Consider the following 6,608-nt stretch of genomic DNA (forward strand, 5'->3'; position numbering starts at 1 on the left):
TGACTCACTGTAGCCTTGAACTCCTGGGCTCAAGCAATCCTCCCACCTAAGCCTCCGGAGTAGCTGGGACTACAGGTGAGCACCACCAAGCCTGACCTCAAGTTGAAATTTGATCACCAGTGTTGGAGTGGGGCTTAATGGGAGGTGAGTAGGTTGCAGGGCCAGATCCTTGTGAATAAATGGATGCCCTCCCTCAGGGGTGAGTGAGTTCTTCCAGAGCTGGTTGTTAGAAACAATCCTGGACTTCCGTCCTTTCTCTCTTGCTTACTCTCTTGCCATGTAATCTCTGCACACTCCAGTTCTCCTTCGCCTTTCACCATGAGTAGGGCATCTGCATCTGAGGCCCTTACCAGACGCAGATGCCCAACCTTGAACGTTCCAACCATTCAGAGCCATTAGCCAAATAAACCTTTTTTCTTTATAAATTACTCAGGCTCAGGTATTCCTTTATAGCAACACAAAACAGACTAAGACAGGTACCTACCCTCCTTAGAAGAAGGCCTTGTGTTATAAGGGTATGGAGTCTAAGATTTTAGTGTCTACACTCCTTACATTTTCCATTTTCTCCATTTTCTTTTTTTTTTTTTTTTTGAGACAGAGTCTCACTCTGTCGCCCAGGCTGGAGTGCAGTGGCACAATCTCGGCTCACTTCAAGCTCCGCCTCCCGGGTTCATGCCATTCTCCTGCCTCAGCCTCCCCAGTAGCTGGGACTACAGGCGCCCAACACAACGCCTGACTAATTTTTTTTGTATTTTTAGTAGAGACGGGGTTTCACTGTGCTGGCCAGGATGGTCTCGATCTCCTGACCGCGTGATTCGCCCGCCTTGGCCTCCCAAAGTGCTGGAATTACAAGTGTGAGCCACCGCGCCTGGCCATTCTCTCCATATTCCCAAGTCCTATGATACAGTCGAAAATTCTACACACTAGTAAAGCCATAGGAACTTGTAAGCGTCAAGCACATATGAAAATCAGACAACGTGCAAAGAAAAACAGGCTCTGTGTTGCATGAGAACGAGAAACTAATGTTCAGTTTAGGCATATGAATTGTTCAGAAACATGGTCTGATCAAAGTTACGTCAGCCTTAACAGTGATCTGACTGATAAACAACTAATACTTGAAGGATGGTACTGATATGGACTATTTCACCTGCAGATTGTTTACTTGATAACTTTTTTTTAAGTTCTGCAAGGCGGTTTAACATCCAAAAATATGTAGTCAATCCTGGGTATTCATGGAGGACTGGGACCAGGACCCCTCACATACATCAAAATCCACAGATGCTCAAATCCCTGATATAAATGGCATAGTATTGACACATAACCTTTGCACATCCTCCCATATACTGTAAATAATCTCTAGATTCCATTGTAATCTCATACATCTAATACAATGTAAATGCTATATAAATAGTTGGTACACTGTATTTTTTTATTTGTATTTTTCTATTGTTGTTTTGCTTTTTTTTTTTCAAATATATTCCATTGGAGGTTGGTTGAATCAACAGAAATCAGCAGATATGGAACACACAAATATAGGAGGACAACTATATCTAAATCTAGATTAATGTAAATGCTGAGAAAATATTTTTTCTCCATTTAGGTAGGTCTTACCAGAGGGGAAACTAGACTCACTCAAAGATTGCTTTGATCAATCCACACACAGTTCGGTGACAGACAGGGTGTCAGTATCTGTTATATGTGTCACCACCCCATGCTAGAGGTGTCAACAGATTATGTAACCTTTCTGAGGACTCACAATATAATAATTGATAATAATATTGATTACATATAGATAGACTTGCTTGACACAGGATTGCCATAGACCTTCAATTTGTAAAAAAATGCAACATCTTTGGAAGTACTATAAAGAGAAGTAGAATAAGGCAGATATGCCTGTATAAGACAAAGGGAGAATCTTGAAAGCCGCAAGAGATGTACAAGGGATCCTCAATAAATCCATACCTCTGTGGCCAATGAATTTTTGACAAGAGTGCCAAGTCCATTCATTGATGAAATAATAGTTTCTTTAATATACGCTGTGAGAGGAATGGATTTCCACATGCAAGGCTGAAGTTGGGCTCTACTTCACAGCATATGTGAAAAATAATTCACAACCTAAATATAACAACTAAAGTCATATAGAGGAAAACGTAAGAGTAAATCTTCATGATCTTGTGTTTGGCAATGGGTTCTTAGACAAGACACTAAAAGCCCAGGAAGAAACAACAAAAAATACGTAAATTGGAGTTCATAAAAAATGTGAAACTTTTATATCAAAGGACATTTTCAAGAAAGTGAAAGACAGCCTACAGAATGGGAGAAAATATTTGCAAATCCTGTATCTGATAACATCCAGAATATATAAAGAACACCTACAACTCAGCTGGGCACGGTGGGAGGCCGAGGTGGGTGGATCACCTAAAGTCGGGAGTTTGAGACCAGCCTGACCAACATGGAGAAACCTTGTCCCTAAAAAATACAAAAATACAAACTTAGCCAGGTGTGGCGGCGCATTCCTGTAATCCCAGCTACTCGGGACGCTGAGGCACGAGAATCACTTGAACCCGGGAGGCGGAGGTTGCAGTGAGCCGAGTCACGCCGCTGCACTCCAGCCTAGGAAACAAGAGCAAAACTCTGTCTCAAAAAACAAACGAAAAACCTACACCTCAACAACAAATAGACAAACAACCCAATTAAATGGTCAGCAAAGGACTTGAATAGACATTTCTCTAAGAAAGGTATACAAATGGCCAGTAAGCACCTGAAAAGATGCTCAAAGTCATTAGTCCTTAGGGAAATGCAAATCAAAACCACGATGAGATACCACTTCACACTAGCTAGGATGGCTGTAATTTAGAGGGAATAAAAGAAACATAACAAATGTGCGTGAGAATGTAGAGAAGTTGGAACCTGCGTACATTGTTGGTGAAAATGTGAAATGGTGTAGACACTGTGGAAAAGAGTTTGGCTGTTCCTCAGAAAGCTAAACATAGAATGACCATAGAATTGTTGTAATACCGACAATTCCACTCCAAGGTGTATAACCAAAATTACTGAACACAGGGACTGAAACAGATACTCGTACACTGATAATCATTGCAATATTATTCACAATAGTCAAACAACAGATGAATGGATAAATGGATAAACAATGCCTGGTATATACTCCTTCCTTCCTTCCTTCCTTCGTTGCTTCCTTCCTTCCTTCCTTTCTTTCTTTCTTTCTTTTCTTTTTTCTTTTCTTTCTCTCCTTCCTTCCTTCTTTCCTTCCTTCCTTCTTTCCTTCCTTCCTTCGTTGCTTCTTTCTTTCTTTCTTTCTTTCTTTCTTTCTTTCTTTCTTTCTTTCCTTCCTTCCTTCTTTCTTTCCTTCCTTCCTTCCTTTCTCTTTCCTTTTTTTTTTTTGAGACAGAGTCTTGCTCTTGTTGCCTAGGCTGGAGTGCAATGACACGATCTCAGCTCACTGCAACCCCTGCCTCCCGAGTTCAAGTGATTCTCCTGCCTCAGCCCCCCGGGTAGCTGGGATTACAGGTGCCCACGACCACGCCCGGCTAATTTTTGTGTTTTTAGTAGAGGCTGGGTTTCCCCATGTTGGCCACGTGGTATACACATTTTTCTATTATTCAGCCATAAAAAGGAATGAACTTCTGATACATGCTACAACATGGATGAAACTCAGCAACAAGGTTTTTGAGGGAAATAAGCGGAGTGAAAAGGCCACATCTTGTAGGATTCCACTTTTTTTTTTTTTTTTTTTTTTTGAGACGGAGTCTTGCTCTGTGCCCCAGGCTGGAGTGCGGTAGCGCGATCTCGGCTCACTGCAAGCTCCACCCCCCTGGGTTCACGCCATTCTCCTGCCTCAGCCTCTCGAGTAGCTGGGACTACAGGCGCCCGCCACCTCGCCCGGCTAATTTTCTTGTATTTTTAGTAGAGACGGGGTTTCACCGTGTTAGCCAGGATGGTCTCGATCTCCTGACCTCGTGATCCGCCCGTCTCGACCTCCCAAAGTGCTGGGATTACAGGCTTGAGCCACCGCGCCCGGCCAGATTCCACTTATAAGAAATACATGCAATAGACAAATTCATGGAGACAGAAAGTAGATTAGAGGCTACCAGGAGTGGAAGGAGCGCAGAATGGGGATTTATTATCCAATGAGTGCAGTGTTTCTATTTGTTTTTGTTTTTTGGTGAGACGGAGTCTTGCTCTGTCGCCCAGGCTGGAGTGCAGTGGTACCATCTCCGCTCACTGCAAGCTCCGCCTCCCGGGGTCACGCCATTCTCTTGCCTCAGCCTCCCGAGTGGCTGGGATTACAGGCGCCCACCACCACGCCCAGCTAATTTTTTTGTATTTTTAGTAGAGACAGGGTTTCACCATGTTAGCCAGGATGGTTTCGATCTCCTGACCTCGCGATCCGCCCGCCTCGGCCTCCCAAAGTGCTGGGATTACAGGTGGGAGCCACCGCGCCCGGCCTGTTTTTGTTTTTGTTTGAGACAGGGTCTCTGTCGTTCAGGCTGGAGTGCAGTGGCACGATCTCAACTCACTGCAGCCTCCACCTCCTGGGTTCAAGCAATTCTCCTGCCTCAGCCTCCTGAGTAGCTGGGATTACAGGTGTACACCACCTGGCAAATTTTTTTTATTTTTAGTAGAGATGGGGTTTCACCATGTTGGCCAGGCTGGTCTCAAACTTTTGACCTCAGGTGATCTGCCCACCTCTGCCTCCGAAAGTGCTGGGATTACAAGCATGAGCCATGGCGCCCGACCCGAGTGTTTCTATTTGGGATGATGACAACGTTTTGGAAATAAATAGTTGTAATAGTTGCACAGCACTCTGAAGGTAATTAATGTCACTGAACTGTACACTTAAAATGGTGAAAATAGTAAATTCCATGTTATACAGATTTTGCTACCCACAAACCAAAACAAAAAATCCAAAAACCTTTATGTTGTTATGAAGACGCAGTTTTCCAAAGGAATGGGGATGCTGGTAGCAGAAGGAAAAGAAATCTCATTAAATAAAAACAAAAGCAATGACCTCTTCAGGAGGTGGCTCAGCTAGTTTAGCTTTACCTTAGCACCATTATGGTCCATTTTATCCAGAATTAGAAACATGGGGCGTTGGGAAGAAGAGATGTGTACCTGCCTCAGCTGCCTCCCTGCCCAGAATGCTGACTCCGACTCTTGCATTCCACTAAGGCTGGTGATTAAATGAAAAGTGAGAATCTGGAAACCCCCAGATATGATGTTCGTCGTTGGAGATGACTATCTCGTTTTAGTAGCATGACCTCCTCCTCAAACTCAGGATGCAATTATGGTCACATCTCATTTGTTTGCAGTAATTGCTCAGCTCCAATACCAGATTAGCAGGAAGTTCTGTTATTTTCCTTTTGAGGATGGGCTCCTCCTGAACTGTCCTGGAATCTACCACCGTTCAACTTACACGATTCAAAAGACCCAGGGAACTAGGCCAGTCCAGCTTCCAACCCCAAGCAGGGAGCAACTTGCTCAGTCCACGTTGTGATATCTCCTCGCTGCCACAAGGTGGTGACGTTGCATCACAGACTCGCATGATGGGCGCGCAGGCGCCAATGCTCCCAGGACCTGCCTTTCCATTCCTAAATGAAAGCTGCCCCCAGGATCTGGACTCACGAGACAAGGCAGCCTGTTCCCCGCTGGGGAGCTTAGGGGCAAGAGGGCATCTCAGAGAGAGGGCACATTCTCACCTCTGAAGACATCATCAACACATAGACCAATCAATGCCAGCACTGCACCTTAGGATGGGGAGGGCCACTGTGAGTTAAAGCAAAATGAACGAATGAATGAACCAATAAGTATATGAGAGGGAAAGTCCCAACGACCCTCAGGAAGTGCAATCAACAGTTGCAGTTACTTTCATTAGGCCCATTCTAAACACAGGGGAAACCTTCCTTCCTTCTGCTCTGTTGTTGGAGTGGGACATCAATGTTTCTGGTCTCTATTTCTAGGACACCAGAAATCAAGGTATAGAGTTTGGAGAAGGGACTTGGAGAGGTCACAGTGGCAGGTGACTGCCAAATGGGGTGGCAGAATCCGGCAAGCGCTGGAGAAAGACAATCGGCCCAAACTGTTCACCAGCACCGCCCCCAATCCCCCACTGGCTCTGGTTCCAAGACTTCCCATTTTCTAGGCCTTTCTTTGGCCTTAAACCATTTTCCTTTAATTGAACTTTTTCTGTGGAGCCATGCACCCTTTATCCGGTTTCTCCCGACGGTGACCATCTCACAAAGGACGGTCCAGTATCCCAACGGCGTGTTGCGTTCCGCGGGACACAGATTTCCTTCACAGGCAACCCCTGGGTTGCATTTTTATAGCCACACGCACCCGCCTCCCTAACTCCTGGGTACCGCTAATAAGTCCTGCATTTCTCTCCTCTGTTTTTTGGAGAAATGAACCATCCGTGCGTGACCTTTGGGGGAGCATCTTGCATAATACCAGTACACCAGCGGCGCCGTCGGTGAGTGACCTTTGGGACTGGCTTCTCTCACCAGCCTAACTCCCTGGGAGATCCGAGCAAGCTGATGAGTGTATCAGTGGCTCATTCTTTCTTTTGCACCACGGACCCTCATTCTGTAACC

Source organism: Papio anubis, chromosome 6 (genome assembly GCF_008728515.1).
Source record: "Papio anubis isolate 15944 chromosome 6, Panubis1.0, whole genome shotgun sequence".
Taxonomy (NCBI): domain Eukaryota; kingdom Metazoa; phylum Chordata; class Mammalia; order Primates; family Cercopithecidae; genus Papio; species Papio anubis.